Consider the following 25935-nt stretch of genomic DNA (forward strand, 5'->3'; position numbering starts at 1 on the left):
TGTGAAATCTGTCTGAAACCTGAAACTTGTCTCCATAGAATTTGGGTACAATGATTAGGCTCCTCTGTCCAACTCATCTGAAAGCATGTGCATCATTGTCCTCAATGTGGCTAGACCAGAAACATACTTGCGCATGATGATTTCATTGATAGGCAAGTCTGGGCTGGTTTCGGTGTGCATCAACTCATCAAAAATTCAAGCTCCTATCAGACCTACTTCTTTGTCTTCACCTGGGCGAGAGTCCCAAGTGATGGGATCACATGTGTGTACACCACAACATCCATGCTCTTGAATACTCGTGCATGGGCAGCTTATATGCTAGTGATGAGTTGCGGTAGGTCTTCATAGTTCCAGATCTAACTCTGGATACATGCTTGCAGCTCGACCACATTCGAGCTCATCTTCTTTGGCAAGTGAAGTGGGGTGCCCTTGTACTTTATAGTCCATGCTTGCATGTTATCAACAACAGCATGCATGTTCTTCAAAATGTGTGCTCTTCTCACACATCACTGCTGCCATCCATAGAGATGGATGACTACTTGGTGCACGGTACCAAACTTGGAGTACAATGCTCACATAACTGGGTCAAGGTGTAATACTTCATCTAGTATTTCCTTCTTTAGTTCTGCTCGTGTGGACATTGTCACCAAGTCTCCTACTTTCTTGGCCACCTGTAGTTCCTTCGTTAGTCATTAATTCTTAGCTATGAGGAAGTGAACACTTGAGCTAGTGGCTTCAGCATACACTCTAGTTGCATTGGCCAAAGTAGCTAGATTCTTGTGCACATCAGTCACGATCACCTATTCTTCAACTAACGTAGGAGATGTTTGGTCCTTTGGAGTCGATACTATGTGAGACTACACAACTCTGTGATGAAATTTGTCGAAGGAGATATTGTGCACCTCTGCTTCCTTCTGACCACCAAGGATCTTAGTGCCTCCTTGGCCATTCGAGACTTGCTTATCACCTGGATGCATTGAAGCGGGTGATTCGACCTATTTGTGGTGAGGTATGAGGTTGGTTTCCTGTTCCAACTCCTGCTGCTCCATGTCTACATCCAACTGTTCAAGCACCTGTTCTATCTCATGAGGAAAGTCTTGCCCCTGTGATGGTTCACCTTATTTGCCTAATGCCAGCTATTCAGATGAATCAACAACTTGTACGGGCATTTCTTCACATGTCTGTACATGATGCACCCCATGTTGTATCTTCCTCTTCTATGCTTCCTTCTCCTATTGGTGTGGCTCTTGTTCTTTCCAGAGTTGCTCCCTTAGCTCATGCAACTCCTTCTCTACTTCTTCCATTCTCTTCTTATCCCTCTACCTTTGTGCAATGTTCTTGTCGCACTGCTACCTCTTTTCCTGAATAGCTATAGCTTCTCATTCTACGAGTGTATCTGCTCGAAACTTGCAACTTTTCTCCTCCTCCATGTGGTCGGCAATATTCCTCTTCCCTTTGTCACACATAGGTCTGCTTGGCTCTGCTCCCTTTATTGCTGCTACTACTGCTGGTGATTTTTGTGATGCTACTTCATGCTACTTTGCTAACCACTCTACGAAGAAGCCAACCTATTCATTGGGTCCGAAGGAATTGTAGCAATACCTCCATGAGTCTTCCTCAGCCCAATGAAATGCCCCATGGATCCAGTTGAACTGAACTCTCATATAGTGATCCTTCACAATGCAATGTGGGTCATACGGGTTGAAGCTTCAGAGGTTGAATGGGTACTTCTTCATCTGTTCTGATTCGATATCCACTTTCTTGATACTCTAGATCTCATATAACCCAATCCGCAATGGAAGAGTGGTCCAAGGTGCCTTCTTCTTCCACTACATCCTAGCTATCAATCCTACTTAGATGTGATATGCTACTTCCTACATGACAATTACATTCAAGGGAAACTTTGGCAGAACATGCGGAGGATTCTCCGCACTGAACATTCAGATGAAAATGCCAGATAGTGAGGCATACCAATCTGCAATGCCTAACAACGCCTCCATTGCTTCCTTTGACATGCAGGGTGGATCCTATTCGAATATCATCTTCTATACTAGGCTGATAAAATGGTCAAATAGCCATATGATTACTCCTCTAAAGCTGCATTCGAACAAGAACTTGAAATACATGTTCAGAAAAATCTTCGCTGGTGACCATGCCCACTGCAAGTGCAGGAACTCATGTCGGGCACAAACTGCATCTAGGATGTAGGTGGACATGTAAATCTATGCATGCATACCCTCGGGCAACTGTCAAACCTTCGTGATTTGTTCCTTTAGTTGATGAGCCAATATGTCAGACCAGTTGAATGGTCTTCCTTCTCTAGCCAATTGGTCCGATGCAATCACCCAACTTCGAGGAAAGGTTTTAATGCTTTCTTGGCCACTCAGTTGACATGCAAATATGACCAAGTATTGGTATGGCTTCCTCAATATCTTTGTCTTGTGGATCTGGTTGGGTGTCATCCTAAAACGAGTTGGCTCCTTTACCCAATCCTTCATAATTGATCCAAAATTGGATCCTTAAACTCTATTAAAGCTACCTGAACTCTGTAAAAGCTCATATCGAAGTTTAAAGTCTTATGGATGTCGAAGCCTATCAAAAATAACCTCTGAACAATGACAATTTGTAGCCAGCACAGAGCAACGAGGACCTTCGGTCAAAGCGCATTGACCGGTGGCCCATGGGGACTGTGCATGGCGCAAAAATGGCAGTTAGGAGGCTCAGACCAGAAAACGGAGGCTGTTTATGATGTGCGATTAGCACAAAGTGATAGGCAAAACCCCTTGAGAAGGAAAATCCCTGAGCACATGGTCACAAGGAAAACCTGAAAACCATGGGAAAAGCACTGAAGCGATAGGCGGGTCCTGCGCTTCAAAACCGGCGGAATATCGGAAGCATTTTGGGTGGTAAGAGGAATTGTCAGATGACCCAGTGATGCCATACAGTGACTAATGCGTGTCTGGTGGACGAGAGAGAAAACCACTCTCATCACAGGCTAACGTCCAAGCAAGTCAATTGTGTGATATGAGTGATAACTGTAGGATCTGGAGGCCCTAGATCTAATGATGGAGATTGTGCCTGATGGGAAACTGGATTTGACGGGAGAAAATAAGCTTCGACACATAAAGGTTGAAGTCCGATTGGACCGCTGAGTTGGTGGATGACTCATTTCACAGAGTAACCGAAGTAATGAATCATTTGAGTGAGAGCTGGCTCAGCTCGTGAGGAGACAAGTGGCCACCTCTTTGTGAAGTGCTATAGTGATGATGACGTAGAGCAGGGAATTCTAGCATAGAGGCAGGTGATCCAAAGAGCTGGGAGAGGAAATGAATAGTCGGGGAATAAAATGGTTCTAAGAGCCATGAACAGAAAGAGAGTAGAGGAGAAAAAAAAAGTGCACAATGAGAAGATGCTGAATGCACAGAGCGTCTGGGGAGTCACTCGGAGGTCGAGTGAGAAAGCCAGAGAGCTCAATTGATAGCAGCATATTACTATTGGAGTTGCTTGGAAGTCGAGTGACTCATAGAGGCACGCAAAGGCCGAGCGAAAGAGTTAGGAAAGCTAGAGAAGAGAGCTGCAAGCCACAGCCAGAGCCAAGAGCCAGAGCGAGCGCTAGAAGCGAAAGCTGAGAGCCAGAACTAGAGCTAGAGCCACAGAGCTAGAGCTAGAGTCAGAGCCATAGCCAGAGCAAGAGCTTGAGCCAGAGCCAGGAGCCAAAGCTAGAAAGTCGAAGAGCTCCAAGAGCCAAGGGATAAGATGGTGTTCTGAGCCCAATGTTCCTGTATAAAACATTGGAGTTAAGTGTAGGCACTTGTAAAAGAACTATTGCCATAATCCCATAGAGCCTAATCGAGTTGATTAGAGCTCAAGGAGACGTAGCCCAAGATATCGAGGTGAACTCTGTATTATCTTGTCGTCGTATGTGTTTGTTTTTATTGCTGCTTTAACTACTGTTATATGCACTTATATATCAGTTTAAGTACCTTCCCATATCAACACAAACAACAGATTTTAAAGTAAATAATCAGCTGAAAACAAATACAAGCATACACCCATATTGTCAAGCATTTCTTATTTTCGCATTGGTTAATCAAATAGACTTGGGAAAATTTTAAGCTTTGGAAGTGGGAGAGGTTCTTGTAAGTTAGACAAGAAGCCTAAGCACCCCATTTTTAGATCAGGTGGTATTGGAGCTTAAGATTGATTAACCCCACCTTCAAAGAAGGTTGTATCAGAATACTTGATTAACAGGGAAAAGATTGCTTGTCTGAAAAGTGTTTGGAGAGTCAACGATTGATTACCTCATCAATTGTATGCTTGGTTGTAGACTGAATATTGTTTGAGTTTGCAGAGGTGAAGGGAAAGCTAGTGATAGCTCAGTCTAGGAAGGACAAGAAAGAAGAAGGGTTGAAGGCATTCTTCTATCCCAAAGGACCTCAGGGCAATCCTTGAAGCACAAAAGGTTATTGCAAGAGGTTACTGGATAATCTCTTTAATAGTCTTGTTTGAAGTTCTTTTGTGCATTTTGAAAATGACAACTTCTACAAGTGATTTCTCAAATTCTTCTTGCACCTGAAGTTCCTTTAATGGGGACATGAAGCAAGACTTGTCCACCATGATGGATATGGTGAGAGAAATGTATGAGGATGGAAGGAAGAGTAGCATACTTAGAGAGCAGTTGAATTCCGTGGAGGAAGAGAAGCAGATGCTTTCTGACAAATTGCAGGAAATGGAGAGGCAACTTCATATTGCAAGTATGAACCTGAAAAGGATGCATGAGTTGGAGTCACAACTCTTTGTTGCGAAAGAAGCCTTGGCCAAGTATCAGCTTGAAGAAGAGGTAAACCATTCCTGTTTGTCTTCAAATTCTTCTAAGAATGCTTATATTGGTTCTTTTGAAAAGCATACCAGAGGCATAGGTTCCAAGCTAATGTCCAAGATGGGATATGAAGGAAAAGGATTGGGCAAAAATGCACAAGGTATTGTTGAGCCAATAATGGTTGAGGAAAGGCCTAAGTATTTGGGTCTTGGCTATGGACACTCTTATGGAGAGAGCTCCAAAGTTACCATGAAGGCCATTGAAACAGTTCCAAAAAGGAGTTTCATTCCAGGTCCTCTACCTTAGAAGTGTGAGGATTGTATTGAGGAGGAATGCAATAACTCAAAACATCATTCGCATGATGAAAGTGTTCAGAAGCATACCCTTGAACCAGAGAGTTGTGGAAACTCTGACAGCCTTGAAGAAAGTGAGAGTGTTCCAAAGGGAGCTACTTCTTCATTTGTCTCACCTCCTCCTGAAGGTAATAAAGGTGAAAGAGGTAGGTATAAATCTAGTTCTAAACACATTCCTTTTGATTTTGTAAAGCATGGAAAAAGAATTGCATGTTCCTTTTGTGGTTTGGATAACCATTATGTTTCTAGATGTTGGAAGAGGATGGCCACATATGGGAAACTTTTGAAGGAAAAGAAGCAAGTAGCCAAAGGTCCACAGGACAAGGAAAATCATGTTGTCAAAAGGATGCACGTGTGTTGCACTTAATGCCATAAGCAAGAACATCTTGCTGGAATGTGTTGGACTTTGAATCCAGTGTTGCTTCCACCAAAGCTAAAGGATAAAGTGGAAAAAGAAAATGGCAGGAATGGAATAATGATTCCAAGATTGATGTGGTTTAGGATGATTCACATATTGATGCTGATGTGCAAACAAAGGAGGGACCTTTGAAATGGATTGGTAAGAAATGGTTAGAATTCTTATCCAATTAAGGTTGCATGTCTAGTGATGCATCTGTTTGCATTTCTTTGTGGAATAAATGCAAGTTGCAGGATCTTACCAAATGGTAAATAGAAAGAAGTTGAGTAGGAAACTCACTTTATTGCTGCAACAGTATGTTCATTTCAGCTTCGAAAGTATAGTGTACTTAAGTGAAAGTTGATAGATGGAATGCATGCCTAAGCATGAGATGCATGTGATGCCAACTTGGGAGAAGTTAACTTGGTTTCTAAAATGGAGATAAGGATGAAGTATTTCATTTTTTGGAAAAGAGTCCTAAAGGTATTTTTCCTACATGCTTGACTTGAAGGGTCGTTTGTTGTAAAGGCATGTTTTATTGGCTTGTCATTTGTATGTAGATGTAAGACATGGAAGGGTTCACAAGATGTGAAATCTGTTTCTTTGTTGAAGTAGGAGTTAGCCCATGCAGTTGTTGTCTGTATGTCTGCTGTTGTTAGCAATTGTTGTTGGCAGCTTTTCAAACAGGCATAAATGAAAGTTTTGTGGAGGAGATGTACTTCACATTTGTTTGAGCCACCTTGGATCAAGGATCAAGGCAAAGAAGCTCAAACTACCTTCTGTAAACTTCACAGCAGAAGTTCTGCATGAAGTCAAGGAGGAAAATCGTTCTTCCTGAGATGACCAACCCATCCAAGAAGGGAAGTGGTTAGAGATTTTGGCTCAGAGGCACTATGCGAAGGCAAGTGTAGGGAGGCTGAAAGAAGAGGGTGTTGTTACTCTCATTTACTACTCAGATTAGTATATCAGTCTTTTGGTGGACCAAAAGTTCTTTTAGTGGGAAGGCGTGATCCAAAATTGGATCCTTAAACTCTCTTAAAGCTACTCGAACTCTGTAAAAGCTCATACCGAAGCTTAAAGTCTTATGGATGTCAAAGCCTATAAAAAATAACCTTTGAACAATGACAATTTGCAGCCAGCACAGAGCAACGAAGACCTTCGGTCAAAGCGCATTGACCAGTGGCCCATGGGGACTATGCATGGTGCAAAAATGGCAGTTAGGAGGCTCAGACCAGAAAATGGAGGTTGTTTTTGTTGCGCGATTAGCCCTCGAGAAGGAAAAGCCCCAAGCACACGGTCATAAAGAAAACCCAAAAAACGTGGGAAAAGCCCTAAAGCGACAGGCGATTTCTGCGCTCCAAAACCGGCAGAATATCAGAAGTGTTTTGGGTGGTAAGTGGAATTGTTAGAGGACCCAGTGATGCCATACAGTGATTGATGCGTGTCCAGCGGATGAGAGAGAAAACTGCTCTCATCATGGGCTAACATCCGAGCAAGTCAACCGTGTGATATGAGCAATAACCGTAGGATCTGGAGGCCCCAGATCTAACGACAGAGATTGCACCCGATGGGAAACTGGATTTGATGGGAGAAAATAAGCTTTGGAAAATAAAAGTTGAAGTTTGATTGGACCGCTGAGTTGACGGATGAATCATTTCATAGAGTAACTGAAGTAATGAACCGTTTGAGGAAGAGCTGGCTCAGCTTGTGAGGAGACAAGTGGCAACCTCTCTGTGAAGCATTATAATGATGATGACGTAGAGCAGGGAATTCCAGCACAAAGGCAGGTGATCCGAAGAGCCGGGAGAGGAAACGAATAGTCAGGGAACGGAATGGTTCTAAGAGCCACGAACAGATAGAGAGTAGAGGAGAAAAAAAAAGTGTACAGTGAGAAGATGCTGAATGCGCAGAGAGTCTGGGGAGTCACTCGGAGGTCGAGTGGAAAATCCAGAGAGCTCAATTGACAACAACATATTGTTGTTGGAGTTGCTTGGAAGTCGAGCAACTCACAGAGGCATGCAAAGGCCGAGCGAAAGAGCTTAGGAAAGCCATAGAAGAGAGCTGCAAGCCACAACCAGAGCCAAGAGACAGAGTGAGCACCAGAAATGAGAGTTGAGAGCTGGAACCAGAGCCAAAGCCATAGAGCTAGAGCTAGAGTCAGAGCCACAGCCAGAGCAAGAGCTAGAGCTAGAGCCAAGAGCTAGAACTAGAAAGCTGAAGAGCTCCAAGAGCCGAGGGATAAGATGGTGTTCTGAGCCCAATGTTCCTGTATAAAACATTGGAGTTAAGTGTAGGCACTTGTAAAAGAACTATTGCCATAATCCCAGAGAGCCTAATTGAGTTGATTAGAGCTAAAGGAAACATAGCCCAAGATATCATGGTGAACTCCATATTATCTTGTCGTCTTATGTGTTTGTTTTTATTGCTGCTTTAACTACTATTATATGAATTTATATATTAGTTTAATTACCTTCCCATATCAACACAAACAACAGATTTTAAAGTAGATAATCAGCTAAAAACAAATACAAGCATACACCCATATTGTCAAGCATTTCTTATTTCCACATTGGTTAATCAAATAGACATGGGAAAATTTTAAACTTTGGAAGTGGGAGAGGTCCTCGTAAGTTAGACAAGAAGCCTAAGAGCCCCATTTTTAGATCAATAATGTCTTTGAAGTTAGCTCTGCTACTGGGCAAGCTAAATGGACGAGTCATGACAATCACGAGATCTGACATATGATACATCTAATAATAATTGTGTGCCCAGAAGGTTTCAAGCTTTGTCCCACTAACACTAGTCAAGGTCATCGTATCAGGACTAGTGTGAGAGACGATCCAATGAATCATGTCCATGCATGGGAACACGAGGTATCTACATGCAATCTGGTACAAGCCGGACTTGTGAATGTTCACGTACACTTGATGGTCTTTGAGTTCTTTCCCAAAAGTGTCTGTGAATGTTTCATTAACCTCTTGCCACTTTAGTTTGATGTACTTGTCTAGATACAACTTCGTATCTTCATAGATCCGCAGACCAAAGGACACCTGCTCAACTACTACTCTAGATGCAACTCCATCAATGTTGTGTGATCCTGTTCTCTTGGAAGCGATTGAGACAGATGAACACCTAAAAGATCTGGAAACAAGTAGCATGCATGGCAATAAATATGTCAGTGAAAATAAAGCAAATCCAAGGGAGGATACAACACATACCTAGGAAAGTGATGAGTAATATTTCACAAATTTTACTTGGAGTTTGGGTGACAGGCTACGAGAACTATGAAAAAGGTAGTCTCGGCTGTCTGGGAGGCAGGACTGGCTGCTGGATCTACAAAATGTACAATCTAGTCAGGCAACTGGCTGCTGGGATTGTGCAATGTGCATTCCAGTCACGAAGCTGGCTATTGGGATTGCACAATGTGCAATCCAATCAGGCAACTAACTGTTGGGATTGCGTAACGCACAATTCCAGCTAGGAGGGACTGCTGGCCCAGGGACAAATTTGTGCAATTTCTTGGGCCAAGCAGCCACTGTCCTCCAGAAATCGTAAAATAGTCCTAGAGGCCTGTGCTGAGTAGGAATGCACATTTCTGGAGAGGAACATGAACCTTCCTTCCCCAGATTCTGCAATGCAGCCTTGGTGAAGGCAAAGCTCAGGCCAAGGTTGGTCTAACTCGCTAAAGGGAAACTGAAAGAAAATAAGACAATGAATGCTTGGTGATGCTAAGTGATATCAGACATCATTCATAGTGCATGGTAAACATGAATGAAAGATTCAACAAATAGATCAATATGCATGTGGGTGAGGGAGTTCGCTGGTTCAGTGAACGTTTGTCCAAAATAGTTTCATGCATGCAATAGCAATGAGATACCAATGAAGACTAAAACAAAGCTAGAAAAAGCTAGTATACATGTAAATGAAAACAAGCATTCAAAAAAATCAAGCAAACAACACTCACACAAGCGAATACACAAAAAGCGACAGAAATGCTAAAAAACACAAGTTGAGGCCACTTACCCATGAATAGCTGAGACGGATGTGTCAAAGAGTTGTGGGTATTTTGTGGGATGTCAGAGCTCCAAGATTGATGTGAATGAATGAGCTCTAATGTGTTGAATAAATAAGTTTGGTCTCATGACATCCATGCCACAAATCTAGGAAATAGAGACACTTGGATGAAAACTTCTAGAACAACTTTGAATGTAATCCCCAGCTGCTAAAAATTGCTCCCTGAATCATGGGATTCCTTTTGCATGTTGCCTCTTTCTATTTCGAGAAGAGCAAGCCATGCATGCATGCAAATCAAGGTTCCTTGGTCCTTGATGGAACTGGTCAACTCGACTGTTCATGCATGCAGTTGCTTAACTGCTCATGAAAAATGCACATTCCTAGCTAGGAGCTAGGCTGACTACCCAGGAGGATTGCACAATTTCTAGGTAGAGAAGTTGGTTGCTGCCTAGATTTACGCAAATCCTGGGCTGAACAACCCTACTGGGGAAATTTTCACAAATGCTGCTGAGAGTGTTGGCTGGCAGCATTGCACAATCCTGGAGCCTAGTATGCTACCAGAGAGGATTGTGCAATTTCTAGAGGGGAGGATGGACATCTTCCAGAAATGCACAATTTTCATGGGGAAGTTGCTTAGCCTGCAGCTAGACAAGTCAGGATGAACAACCTGTGAGGGGAATGGACTGACTGTGATTATCAGGCTATCTTTGTGCGAGGAAAACACTGAAGCTTGAGTACTTGAAGAAGCAAGACAAAGTGTTGTGAAAGGTTGGTAGGGAGGCTCCAAAACAGGCTAAGGAAAAATTTTGGAGGGTGGTTGTAGCCACTACAACACTTGGTGACACACTGGTCGAACTCCAACTCTCTGAGTGGACCTTGTTCATGAAAAGCAAGTCTAACACCTTCGGAAGTATAGTTCAGCTCTCAACTCATCTTGGCTTCACACTAGCTTGATTGTAATATGTAGCATCTTCCAAACCCTTGTTCGATTGACACACATTCCAAGCCAAGGCAACACAGTCGTTTCGATTGGGGTTGAGGGGTATATAATTACACAAGTAGTATAGTCATCAGAGTCTTAGGCTCATCTCTGGTGTTGCTCCACTGCCAGTAGGCCTGGACAGTACCTCGGTGGAGTCACATAGGAACACAAGCATGGCTCCGCTGTGAGTGAGCCTAGTCAGTGCCCCGACAGAGTTACTTGCATCACCTCCCTACATAGGAAGCCTTTCTCTTCTTTTGCCTTATTCATTTTTCATTTTGAATTTTTTGACTTTTCAATTTTTCATTTTGCACTATGCATAGCACTTATTCATTTCATAGGCAGAAGAGGGATCCTGACTTATTGAGATTAGAAGGGGTCATTTTGGCAGAGAAGTAGTTTATTGTATCTCTCACGTGTCTATCAATGTTTTCACCCTCACCTTACTCTACTTGACTGAGCTGACAAGGGTTAACCTAAAAGCAACCGACTAGAGAAAGTGACACTAGTTAGCATGCAAGTGTTGTGTTATCACCAAGGTTCACTTCAAACAATACGTATTTTCCTTCGACGTATCATGGACTAAAAGTAGCAAGCTCATCATACAAAGGCAATATGACAGATAACGAAGTAGTGATAGCTGTACAAGCCCTCTTGTACTTTACCTAGCTTGCTTCAAGAGTCATACATGGTTTCATGCAAGACTAACCTAGGAATGAAACAAATGAACTAACAAACATCAAAGCAAAGCAAAAGAATAAGCGAAAGTGAAAGTAAAGGAAGTATGAAAACAAGCAAGCAAACAAACCAGCAAACAAAGCAGGTAAGGAGACAAGCATGCAAGCAAACAACTGAAAGAAAACACTACTCCTACTCCTACACTAACGGTGCATGGACCTGATCACGTGGAGTGATATGTTGGTGAAGGCTTGGTCCGCGAGCAAGTAGGTTGTGTGAACCAGTAAGCAATAAATATATAAACATTAAGACATCCACACTTCGCGTTTCAAAGTGCCCATGGGGCATAAGGGAGTGCATGTGCATGACGGGTAGTCTGTAGACTTATCGTGGTGCTGTGTGACAATACGTGTAACTTTGAAGCACAAGCACACTCTTGAATATGACATGCAAGCAAACAAAAGAAACAAAGATAACTTGTGTTGCGAATGAGTGCTTGCAACGTAATACTCCTCCAATGCATCAACAATGGGATCGCGTTGTTCGAGTGGAGGAAGTGTGATCTGTGTGTGAGATGGATTTTCAATGCATACAAATGAGTGATGAGGAGCCTTGGGTTATTGAAAAATTTCATGATCGGAAGTGAGACTAACTCTAAGAGAGTGAGGACCTAACATAACCATCAGATTAGGCTAAAGTGCCTCGACGGTCTTGGGTGTTTCAATTTCATCATTAGATAGATCATCATAAACTAGTGGCTTCGAAAGATCAACTATGATAGATTCATGATCATGATAAAAAATGGAAGTAAATGGATAATGACGCCACGATAAAAAAAGTCAATTAATTCTTCAGCATCCTCATGATCAGATAAGTCAAACAAAGGGGTAGACGAAAATTGAACAAACTCATATTTTGTTTCTCCGGAAAAGACAGATGAAGGATCAAGTGGATCTTCAATGAGTAATTTATCTCCTCTGTTGTCAAATGATGGACTAACATCTGGTGAGTCCTACGTGTGATCAACAATGGATGCATCCATGGATGAAGACACACATGCAGAATCATGGATGGTAGCTTCACCAAAGAGGTTAGGAAAGAATGGAGGCATCTCAAATGGAAGGGAGTCATCCTTCACTGAGTATTGATGCTCAAGCTCCCACTCATACTCTTCATGAATGATAGTGCATGTTGGTTGTGCAACAGCATCTCTGTCAATGGGTTTCTCCTCATTCACAAGGAATGAAGAGTCCGGAATGGATGAACAAAAGATAGCATCATTCAAAGGAACACCTGATTGCGAAGATGGAGGTCATAGACAAGAATGCATATGAGAACTTGAAGGACTCACAACCAAATCTGAATGAAAATTAAGTGAAGTGATGTTGGGATATTGTGAAAGATGAACAAGTGTGTGAGCATGCTCTTCAGCATCACTTGACAGTAGTGGAGCTGTTGAATGAGAGGAGCGAGGCTTGATTTCAAGCATTCTCTTGGGACAGACATATTTCTTAAGGAAATACTCGAACCAGTCCCAAAGATAAGCAAATTTCATCTGGCTCCTTGCATCTTGAAATTGTAAGTCACGAAAGCATTGCAAAAAATTAATAACTGATTCATGCAGAGTCCTCTATTGCTGTAACATTTTCTGGTCAACATGGTCTGGATCAAAATGATATAATGTTTCTTCAATAAGATCACATAAGTTCTCAAATGAGTGCACTGTGTTAGCTAGTAGGCTGAGCAACCAACGAAATGGAGATTCACAAAGTGTGTATGCAAGCAAAAAACTAGCCTATTCATCAGAAAAATCATCTTCCTCATGAATCATGGAAAGAAATTTATGTAAGTGCTCAAGCCAGGCCACTTCTCCTTCACCATCATTTGTCTAAGTGGACAAGACATTGAAAAGCTTGCCCGTGATGGAGACATCTTCATGATTCGAAAATCACTGCAGGGGAAGAAGAGTGCAAGACTCCATGAAATATGTGCAAAGGTTCAAAATTGGATGAGAGGACACAACTTCTCATTAGGCCCTCCTTCTAAAGCTAGAAATGTTGATGGTGCTAGACCCGTGAACATGTCAAGCGGATCTCCCCGGGAAGAAGTCCCAATTAGACCTTAGACTATTTGGCGTAGGAGTCACAACAGTGGGTTGTAAGGTAATGCCTTGATTGCGATGTCTCATAGAGGCAGGCAACATAACTCTGTTAGTAGCAAGGGTTTGACCGATGCGGTGAGTCAAGGAAGATGCATGAGAGGTTCTAACACAAAGGGGGTGGGATGGTTGCACCACTTGATAACTTATATCAGTACACAGTTGGGAACGGAACACATGAATGAAGATTCATCACAAGATGGAAAGTAGATCAGTCGACAATCCAAAGTGATGGTTAAACCAGCAACACATTTGCAAAAAGATTCTTATAATTGCATACGAATCAGTTCATACACAAATACATAAGTTAAACAACATATATCATTAAGGCAACTGCAACAATCCAACTACAATGACAACATATGCATGAAATTGTGCTGGCTCTTAATATATAAAGAAGTGTAAGTTCCAATCATACAGTACATCCATGTAAACCTACTAGCCCCATCAGTGAAACATTATAGCCACATCTTCCTGCTCCTGCAAAGAAATGAACTACCTTTGTACAATGGAGAAGCCAGGGTGCGTTACAATACTGCCCAAGATTTCTTTAAGATAGTCTTAATAGAAGCTTGGTTGACCAAAAGCCCATACAATGAGTTATGAGGGAATATTTATAGAAAAGGGTAGGGTGACCCTTGAAATTCCCCTTTGTGACCATTCAACTATCATCATGACTCTTCACCTAATCTATGACTGTTACATCCACTATTGAGACTTGACTTACACTTGACATGACTAAACATTATAATGTAGATGTACCCATGTGAAGGATGGCTTTAACAAGCCAAACTAGACATCATTCTAATTTAGAAAACTATAGAAGTCCAACTACTCAACATCCTCATGCTGATCAATAGTAACATATTGATGCCAAGATTGGTATTACCTGATAGTGTCCGTGTGTTCCACTATAACATCCTTCTGAAACCTGAACCTTGCCACCATAACATTCGGGTACACTACTCAGGCTCCTTTGTCCAACTCATCTGAAAGCATGCGCATCATTGTCTTCAATGTGTCCAGACAAACAAAATACTTGCACATGATGTCTGCACTGATAGGCAAATCTAGGTTGGTGGTGGTGCGCATCAAATTGTCAAAGTATGAGTCGAGCTCTTGTCATACTTGCTTCTTTATCTTTTCCTGGGCAAGGGTCCCAAGTGATGGATCACATGTATGTGCACCACAACATCCATGCTCTTGAATACTCGTGCATGGGAAGCCTGTATGCTAGTGATGAGTTGCGGTAGGTCTTAACAGTTATCGATATTACTCCGAATACGTGCTTGCAACTCGACCGCATTGGCCCTCATCATCTTTGGAAAGTGAAGGGGGACCCCCTTATACTTCATCATCCATGATTGCATGTTATCATCATCAACATGTATGTTCTTCAAGATGTGTTCTCTTCTAATACATCACTATTGCCATCCATGGAATTTGATGACTGCTTCATGCACGGTACCAAACTTGGAGTACAATGCTCGCATAATTGTGTCAAGGGAAAATACTTCATCTAGTATTATCTTCTACAGCTCAGCTCGTGCAGACATCGTCATGAAGTCTCCTCCTCGCTTGGTCACCTATAGTTCCTTCGCCATTATCTCATTCTTAGCTATGAGGAAGTGAACACTTGAGCGAGTGGCTTTGGCATACACTGTAGTTGCACCAGCCAAATCAGTTGGATGCTTGTGCACATTAGTCATGATCACTTGTTCTTCAACTAGCACAGGAGATATTTGGTCCTCCAGAGTTAGTACTCTGTGAGACTACAAAAATCTATGATGAGAATCGTTAGAGGAGATATTGTGCACCTCTGCTTCCCGCTGACCACCAAGGGTCTCAGTGCCTCCTTGGTCATTCGAGACTTTCTCATCCTCTAGTTGCATTGAAGTGGGCGAGTCAACCTCTTTGTGGTGAGGCATGAGGTTGGTGTCCTGTTCCAACTCTTGCTGCTCCATGTCTACATCCAACTGTTCAAGTTCATGTTCTATCTCATGAGCGAAGTCTTGCGCCTGTGATGGTTCCCCCTATTTTCCTAATGACAGTAGATGAATTAACTACATGAATGGGTGCTGCTTCGTCTGTCTGCACATGATGTGTCTCCTACTATATCTGTTGCTGCTACTACTGCGATTCCTTTTCCTATTGGAACAACCCTTGTTTTTTCTAGAGTCTCTCCCTCAACTCATGCAACTCCTTATTTTCTTCTTCCATTATCTTCTTATCCCTCTGCCTTCATGCGATGTGATTGTCGCGCTGCTACCTATTTTCCTGAATAGCCATAACTTCTTGTTTTGCGAGTGGATCTGGTCGAAACTTGCAGCTTTCCTATTCCTCCATGCTATCAAAAATCTTCCTCTTCCCTTTGTCGTGCACATGTATGCTTGGCTCTGCTACCTCTGCTGCTATTGGTTCTGCTGGTGCTTTCTGTGATGTTGTTTCATGCTTCTTTGCTAACCACTTTATGGCGAAGCTAACCTATTCATTGGGTCCAGAGGAATTGTAGCAATACCTCCATGAGTCTTCCTTGACCCAATGAAATGCCTCATGGATCCAGTTGAATTGAACTCTCATGCAGTGATCCTTCAAAATGCAATGTGGGTCATACGACTTGAAGCTTCGGAGGTCGAATAGGTACTTCTGCATCTATTCTGCTTCGACATCTGCTTGCTTGATACTTTGGATCTCATATAACCCAATCCAGAATGGAAGAGTGGGCCAAGGTGCCTTCTTCTTCTGCTACAGTCGAGTTGTCAATCTTGCTTAGATGTGATACACTACTTGCATGAAAATTACGTCCAAGGCAAACTTTGGTAGAACATGCAGAGGCTTCTCCGCACTGAACATTCGTATGAAAGTGTCGAATAGTGAGGAAAACCAATCTACAATTCCTAACAATGCCTCCATTGCTTCCTTTGACATGCAGGGTGGATCATGTTCAAATATCATCCTATATGCTGGGGTGAAAAAATGGTCAGACAACCATATGATTACTCCTCTGAAGATGCATTCGGACAACAAAATGAATTACGTGTTCACAATAGTCTCTACCGATGACCATGCCCACTCCAAGCTCACGAACTCATGTCAAGCACAGACTGCATCTAGGATGTAGGTGGACATGTTAATCTCTTCATGCATACCCTCGGCCGACTATCGAGCCTTCATGGTTTGTTCCTTCATTTGATGAGCCAATATGCGCTACTAGTTCCATGGTCTTCCTTCTCTAGCCAGTTAGTCCATTGTGATCACCCAACTTTGAGGAAAGGTTTAAGTGCTTTCTTGGCCACTCAATCAACATGCAAATATGACCAAGTATTGGTACACCTTCCTCAATATCTTTGTCTTGTAGACTTGGTTGCGTGTCATCCTGAAATGAGTTGGCTCTATTACCCAATCCTTCATAATGTCTCTAGAGTTAGCTCTGCTACTGGGCAAGCTGAATGGAGGATTCATGATATTCACGAGCTTTGACATTTGACACATCTCATAGTAATATTGTGTCTAGAAGTTTGCAAGCTTCGTCCCACTGACACTACTCAAGGTCATCGTCTTAGGATCAGTGTGAGAGACGATCCAATGAATCATGTATTGCACGGAAACATGGGGTATCTACATGAAATCGGGTGCAAGCCAGACATGTGAATGTTCACGTACACTTGACGGTCTTCGAGGTCTTCCCCAAACATTCCTGCGAATGTTTCATTAACCTCTTGCCACTTCAGTTTTATGTCCTTGTCTAGATACAACTTTGTATGTTCATAGATCTGCAGAACAGAGGACACCTGCTCAAACTGCTGCTCCAGTTGCAACTCCATCAATGTCCCGTGATCTTGTTCTCTTGGAAGCCATTGAGATAGATGAACACCTGAAAGCTCTAGAAACAAGAAACATGCATGGCAAGAAATATGTGAGTGAAAACAAAGAAAATATGGAGGAGGATAGAGCACATACTTGGGAAACTGATGGGTAACATTGCACAAATTTTACTAGGAGGTTGGGTGACTAGCTACCAGCACTGCACAAAAGGAACTCTAGGATTTCTGGGAGGTAGGACTGGCTATTGGATCTACGAAATGTGCAATCCAGTCAGGTAGATGGTGTTAGTGTCAGTCTTTCCAGCCTTCCTCTAGTGATCAAACATTCTCTTACAAAGTGATTTTAAGGTGTCAAGGTCAAATTTTATCATTTCAGTGAGTCTTCAAGTAAAATTTGGTCACTAGGTATTAGGTCTAGGGTTTGCTTTCACTCCTTTCAAAGTTGTCCAAATGTCGGTCCATGTCACCATTCAGTTGAGCGTACCATCATTAAGAGGATTTTCATCATCATGTTAAGTTCCACTGGGTCATTTTACACCTTGTTCATGCTTCAGTTGCGCCTAGGTAAGGTTCATTTCCCTCTCCTAGGGTTTTGAAGGCAATTTCTCTTGGACGGTCAAATCATCAGAAAAACTTGTATCCTGATGTTGATACACCTTCCCCTATCCTTAATGTACCTTATTAAACACTTCCCATCACTGAGATCCCCCAAATTCCTCATTTTCGCACAAACCCTAGTTTCTTGCTACAACTTGGCAATTTTCTAGGCTAGACCTGTGTTTTGCCCTTTTTGACCCCTTTCCCACACTCAATCTCTGAAATTCCACTTTCCCCTACTTTCTAACATACCTCCCCACCTAGCAAAATTTCCTCAAGAATTTAGAAGCCCCCTATCCCCTTCATTTCGCTTCATTTCGACAAATCCCTTGTTTAACACATCGGGATAGGTTTCACTCAAATGATGTTTTTGAGCAATAAAAAATGAATTTAGGAAAAATGAGAGAGGCTTTGGTCCAAAACATGCCAAGGAAGAAAAACCTCCTTCACTTTTTACAAAGGTGTCATGGTTTTAGAGAAATGTCAAAACTACAATTGCCTCGGGAGAATTGATGTACCTCTGAAGTGACCTTGGGAAAATCAAGGTTTCTCCTATCTTGGCTGGCCAAATGACTTTCTTTATGAGTCAAATGATAACTAGAAATAAATATATTTCCAATGAGCTATCATTAGTTCAATCTGGAGTTGAGGAAGGCATTCAAAAGTTGACTGCAACAGCACTCTGCCTTGAGGCAACCTCATTTGGCACATTTTGACCAGTCTTGGGAGATTTGATCTTTGAGAGGGCAAATGAACTCCAAATTGCAAAATTCCAGTTGGGTTGGAACGTAGACTCAAATACTTTCCAGAAAGCTATCCTGCGCCCAATTTTGACACCCGGAAGGCCTCCAAAAGGCTCCTGTAAAAAGGCACAGTGCACTGGGAGAAATTTTCCAGTGTAAATTTACACTGGCGCGACGCACTGGGGAGGTGCGGCACACTGGGCTAAAAGGCCTGAAATTCATTGAAATCTTCCTACAAATTGCAAATTCTTCATTCCACAAGTAGGTAGAGCCTTCATTTTTGTGTTTCATTCTAGTTTGTGCTAGGGTATGGTGGTTGATGGATGGTAACGTTTCAAACAAAAACTCAAACCATACCATGTTAAAATCTTCACATGAAAGTTGTTGTTTAGGGTTTTGTTGGGTGAAACTATGTTCATTTAATTCTATTGTAGTACTTGCCCAACTATTTAATTTTTCAATCCGAGGTCCGTAGACTTACGAGACACATGCACTATATATGCAAGACTGAAGTGGAACTAATCTACTCTAATCTAAATTACTGAAATCAAATTAATCTAAGAAGGCATTGAAACATTAACTATGAAAGCAGGAAATTGCATAAAGGAAAAGAAATACAACATGTGAAGAATTGAATGACAAACAACATATGTGAGCTCACAACAATAAAAATATCTTATATTACAAAAACCAAATTACAAATCATGAAAGCATAACAATAAAAATGAAAAACTAAGAATTCCTTTCCATCATTCATTATCAAAATGAAGAGAGAGCACTCTCTTATATACATGAGGAAGATAACCTTCTCATAATTACATATCCAATATTCTCTCAAGCACTCTCAACTAATTTCCCATTATTACAAGATATGATCCCACAAATCTCTCAAGCATTTTTAACTACTTTCCCATTATTACAAAATATGATCCCTTTGAATCCTCCATAAATCTCTCACATATCTTGGATAAGATATGCCAACCAAATCCTCCATGATTTTCTCCTTAGGAATTGGATAATATATGCCAACCAAATCCTCCATGCTTTTCTCCTTAGGAATTGGATAAGATATGCCAACCAAATCCTCCATACTTTTCTCCTTAGGAATAGGCTTGCATAATTATCTCCTTAATATGGTGGAGGAGATATTAATTCTTTACATATTTCCTACACATCACAAAACTCACATATTCTTGAGATATATATATAAATATGTGTATTTTCTAATAATTAATCATAAATTCACTTGTAATACAAAAATGAATAAAATGGAAAATAAGAAGGTGAAACCCAAATGTATGTATGAAAATGATATGATAAAAGGTTAATGGGATGATGAAATGTAAGGAATAATGAAGAAAAAGGTGGATGAAAATATGACATTTCTGAGTCCCAACATCCTCCCCAACTGAACTTGTTGCATGTCCTCATGCAACCATGCATGGGTATCTTTTAAGAACATTTGGCATCTTCAACTTTGGCTTTACATGATGATGACTTTTAATATTGAATGTTTCCAGGATCTGTGAAGGACATGAGTAACAATTTACATTTTCTTATGGTTGGTTCTTGTGTGACAACCATGAATACAAAGAATGTTGGTTCTTGTGTTAACAACATTCATTTCATTTTCTATTCTCTTTTCTTCAATAATAATGTAAACACTCACTGGAAATCATAATGTGCATAAGAAAGCCCTTTTGTAATATTAATGAAGCATGCTAATATTGTGTATGAAGCAAAGTGCAACAAAGTATCATTGGAAAATAAATGTTGGTGAATGGTAAATGGAGTGATAGTGGTGAAGAAATGGGATCATGGTAGTGAATATGTAGTGAATATAGTTCTCTCCCCCCCCCCCCTCAACTGAATTGGTTGCATGGCTCATGAAAGGAAATGTAGCATGGTGAGGGAATTTTCCACAATATTCAATTTAGCATATAAGGAATTGCATGATTAAAGATTAGAAAACAACATACCTCTACTTACCCAAGAATGATGAATTATGCAATAGGAATGTAACTGCTGCTGCTGGATCAGGAAAATGTGATTGATGTTGTTGTAACTGGATCCTGAGAAATGAAGGAATCTAAACTGCTGATGCTAAATCATGGAAAAGATAAATGCTGAAAGTGGAACTGTGGTACTCTCATAGATTAGAATGCATACTGCTGTAACTACTGAGGGAGTCGTGAAAAAGTGTATAGTCTTCACCCGCTACAAACCCGATGGTACAATTCTAAACATGCGAATGAATGTGTCGATGTCGAGCATGAATAGAAATCATTGGATTACCGGCCATTGATGTATGCTGTTAACCAATGCGAGGCAACTCACCATTGATGTCAATGAGTGCCAAGGTACTAGAGTACATCTTGCAAAGTGCGAATGGATGTGTCGAGGTCGAGCCACTTGCAAGATCTGAAGATCAAGGGACATTGATGTATTCCCATGATCGCTAGCGAGAGAGCTTGCCATTAAGGTATGAAAGCCTCTAGGTACTCAAAAGGAACTCTAGTCTATTTCCCAGATAAGGTGTTGATGTCGATGGGGCAAGACTTGTTGAAAGGTGGGCCTTAAGGAATCGCACATCAGTCAACGCGAGTTTGTACAAAAATATTTGGTAGGACTAGAAATGGAAAGAACTCACGGACAAGCAGTGTGGATCAGCATGGCTAGGAAATCAAGGCAATGTGATCATGGAAAGGGAATGAGTTTTATTCAGAAGGCAACTAGAAGGCAAAAATAAACTGAAAAGGATAAAGGGATGTATGCGATTCAGAAAAATAGGCGTGCATGAAGTCGTGAAAGATAAGGAAATGGAAGATGGCTGCAACATAGGGAGATATTTGAGTAGTCATGATGCAAAAGGATCTTTGTGTAGTGGAAAATGTCATGATATGTGTAGTGAAGAATCAGTTCCTTCAAGCGTCCAATGATGCATGTTTCATTGTGATTTCAAAAAATCACTTTTGCATTAGATTGTCTTCACTATGAAAAACTTAGCACAATTCCTGCATAAAAATTGTCACCTTTGTGTGCCATCTCCATTGATCATTCTTGTATGAAGTGACTCAAAAACAAATTAGCTCATTTTCAAGAATTTATAAAATATCCATTTTTTTTTTATTATTTTTCGAAGTTACACTAATTGTGGATGAAAAGGGTGTCGTATCGTAATGCTGAGCTTTCTGCATAAGCTTCTCGTTGACCTACACATAACACCAATCTAATTTCAATTGTTAGTATATGCATCCTAACTCTTGCCCACAAATTCACTTTAAAATAAATGATAAAATCCAACATACTTTTATTTCCCCCCAACTAAAATCATTGCATGTCCTCATGCAATTTGCTCATTGATTGTGCAACATTTGTTCAAAATGTTTTTATTGATTTGCAGGAAAATTGATTGAAAACATTTGAAAAGGCTTTTGTATTTCTTAGGGAACAAGTATTATAAATGAATGAGGGCAATTTTTTTTTTTTTTATTTTTATTTTTTTTTAAATTTTAGAAATTGGGCCATTTTCCTTATTATGATCAAAACAATAACACACACTCAACAGAAGCAAGAAAATGGAAGCGATAGTAATATGCTTTTGTCAACATTCCATATGCAGTCATATTAAATCAAGGCCAATATCTTTTGCATGCGTTTCTAGATTGGAGACAAACTGATGAAAACAACAGAGAAGAGCAAATTATAAAATTTCCATATTTTACATGATACAACAGATGATTATGAGTTCATGTAGGGAGCAAAGGACTTAAAAACTTGCTCATAAACTGGTCGCTTGTAATCCACAGCATTTTCAATAACTTCCTGAGGTGACATCCACGAACAAAGGGAATGCTTATGTCTTCGCATCATACTAAATTCATTAAAGGCACCAAGGACTGCAGAGCCTACTTTAGGTTGGGCTAATCCATTTCCTGCTAGTGGCAAAAGCATTGTCCTCTAAAATCAAGAGACCAAGACATGATTTTCGCTTGAACTTTACAAAGTTCTAAAGACCCCAATAATGGGCCACTTGAAAAAAAGGTTAAAAAAAAACTCAGTTTCCTTAGGCCCAGGATGCTGCCACATCCTAGTTATGAACTTCATGTTCGCACTTCACAATTCGTCCTTTCGGATATCATCTTTGCTTATAGAATTTCTGTTTTTATTAATGAAATCGATGATGTCCTCTTCAACAAACTTCTCTAATGAATCAACATTGAAATCGTGAGAGTCAGAATATCGCTCATCAAAAGGCTTAAACAGGCGAACGAATGGTGGGTTTATTGGAGAATCCTTCAAAGGAAGGAATGTAGCATCGGATGTATGACCAAAATCATATTTTGAACAGATTGTCTCAGTAACAGTAGTGAAATTGGTATATGCCTCACCCTCAAAGTTTAAGAACACGCCAACTATGAATACTTTCTTGTCACCAATAAGTTTAGTGGCTTCTTCTGAAGATTTGATTTCCACAGATGCGGGACCAGCCTACTGTTTCAAGTACTCCACAATACCATCTGCGTCACGAGGACCTTTATACTCCTGAACACTTGACCCTCCCTTCCTAATGATCTTCAGAGTTGGAAATCCCTTAACATCATATTCACTAGCCAAAGCTTTATTCGTTTCTTCATTAGCATCAACGTTAGCCAAGACAATGGGCTGGGCATGGTTTTTAAGACTAGCTCCAGCTTTCTCATACTCAGGAGCAAGACGCTTACAATGACCACACCAAAGGGAAGTTGGGCCAGATGAAGGATTTGATCGAAAAACGACCTGCTTGTGAAACCATATGCTCATATAGAATGTAAGGGCACCGCCATACAGAACACAAGGTTACTACAGCACCGCACAGAGGCATAATGACAAGACAGAGGCATAATGACATTCATTGCCAGTCAGAGCTCGGATGGGCTCATTGGTTGGGCTCGAATGGGATACTCAGATACTAAACCGGGCTTGGTTTATCAGCTACTCAGCTTGGATTTGTTTTATTCTTTGTATATACAATGAATGATGCATAGTTGTTTTTGATTTTGCTGGTTTTTTTTTTTTTTTATGTTTTGCGTTGTTTTGTTTTCATGAATTATTATTATTATTTTTTTTAAGTCTAAAAAAATGGAATTAATCCTATCTTTGAAAAACAAAAATGGTAATCCTATCTTTAAAAACAAAAATGGTTAGTTTTTAATTTTTTTTTTTTTTAATTTTTAATTTTTAATTTTTAATCAATGAAAAACTAAAGTTGAGAAAGAAACTAAACTTTCTCTTAATTTTTTTAACAAATGGACATAATAATTTGCATCTCGAAAGATGTTGGTGATGAAGCATATTGCAAAACATGAATTTATTCTTGAAATTAGTCTAAATCATCCCTATTTTCTGATCCTCGAGATCATACAAAGACGCAGGAGGAGAGCATACTTATTCTAGGTAAAAGCAAAATTGAAAATGAAAGCAAAATCTAAAACTGAAAGCCTACCTACTCTATACTAATTATAATTTACAAATTAGTTACGTGTAGTTAAACTTCCAATGAAGCCACTCACGTAGCAGTAACAACAATAGACCCAGCAACAATTTTTCAAATGAAAAATGAAAATATTCGAGAGTGAATGAGTCTAGTTGCTCTAACTGCAAATCAACTAAAAATTAAAAAAATGAATCTAATCTAGTACTTACCTGGAACCATTGTTCGATAAAGCTTTGCTAAGCACAGTTTCTCTCACTTAGATCATGTTGTAACTCTTGTTCTTCTTCTCTGATATGCTGCTCTTCTTCATCGATCTCCTGTTTGAATGATTGTTCGCCATCAGATACGCAGGATTCTTCAGACGTTGAATCTTCATTTATTTCTTGGGGAGTAGTTGAAGCTTTAATTCTTGTCAAGATCTCTTCTAAGGAAGAAGAGATCCCGACTTCTGCTAGGATCTGAGTGAGTAGTTCCAAGCTGAAACTCATTGTTAAATCACAAAAAAAAAATCAGCACGCTAAAAATTGAATTAAAAACAAAAGGACCACAGAAATAATCTTGAATTCAATACTTAATTAAACTCTCTTACAAGGACTACTCATTAATTGAGTAATCGAATGCTTCAATTATAACCATGAACCATGAATTCATCAAACGTTCTTCATAGTTGTGAAAATCAAACACACCTGCAGAAATTGAAATTCACACTTGCATAAAAGTAAACACACCCTACATGCCCTGATCCATAAGAGGTCGAGCCCGTTACGGTATCTCGAATGCGATGCGTAGGCTGTTCCCCACGTCTCACCACCTTAACACCTCGGAGTTAGGAACATGTCTAAACACACTTGCATGAAAAATCAAACTAAACTTCAATCCATCGTGCCTCCTCGACAACGGCGCCAAAATGTTGGGTGAAACTATGTTCGTTTAATTCTGTTGTAGTACTTGCCCAACTATTTAATTTGTCAATCTGAGGTTCGTAGACTTACGAGACGCATGCACTATATATGCAGGACTGAAGTGGAACTAATCTAATCTAATCTAAATTACTAAAATCAAATTAATCTAAGAAGGCATTGAAACATTAACTATGAAAGCAGGAAATTGCATAAAGGAAAAGCAATACAACATGTAAAGAATTGAATGACAAACAACATATGTGAGCTCACAACAATAAAAATATCTTATATTACAAAAACCAAATTACAAATCATGAAAGCATAACAATAAAAATGAAAAACTAATAATTCCTTTCCATCATTCATTATCAAAATGAAGAGAGAGCACTCTCTTATATACATGAGGAAGATAACCTTCTCATAATTACATATCCAATATTCTCTCAAGCACTCTCAACTAATTTTCCATTATTACAAGATATGATCCCACAAATCTCTCAAGCATTTTTAACTACTTTCCCATTAATACAAAATATGATCCCTTTGAATCCTCCATAAATCTCTCACATATCTTGGATAAGATATGCCAACCAAATCCTCCATGATTTTCTCCTTAGGAATTGGATAAGATATGCCAACCAAATCCTCCATGCTTTTCTCCTTAGGAATTGGATAAGATATGCCAACCAAATCCTCCATACTTTTCTCCTTAGGAATAGGCTTGCATAATTATCTCCTTAATATGGTGGAGGAGATATTAATTCTTCACATATTTCCTACACACCACAAAACTCGCATATTCTTGAGATATATATAAAAATATGTGTATTTTCTAATAATTGATCATAAATTCACTTGTAATATAAAAATGAATAAAATGGAAAATAAGAAGGTGAAACCCAAATGTATGTATGAAAATGATATGATAAAAGGTTAATGGGATGATGAAATGTAAGGAATAGTGAAGAAAAAGGTGGATGAAAATATGACAT

General features: G+C 40.2%; 1 pseudogene; it reads right to left on the reverse strand.

Annotated features, from left to right (window-relative positions):
* Positions 1-22681: 22681 nt before the first annotated feature.
* Positions 22682-23368, reverse strand: LOC149197242 (protein disulfide-isomerase pseudogene; annotated as a pseudogene).
* Positions 23369-25935: the final 2567 nt, after the last annotated feature.

This window comes from Pinus tabuliformis, chromosome 2_2 (assembly GCF_031772625.1).
Source record: "Pinus tabuliformis cultivar Carrire ecotype Pingquan chromosome 2_2, CPIR1, whole genome shotgun sequence".
NCBI lineage: Eukaryota > Viridiplantae > Streptophyta > Pinopsida > Pinales > Pinaceae > Pinus > Pinus tabuliformis.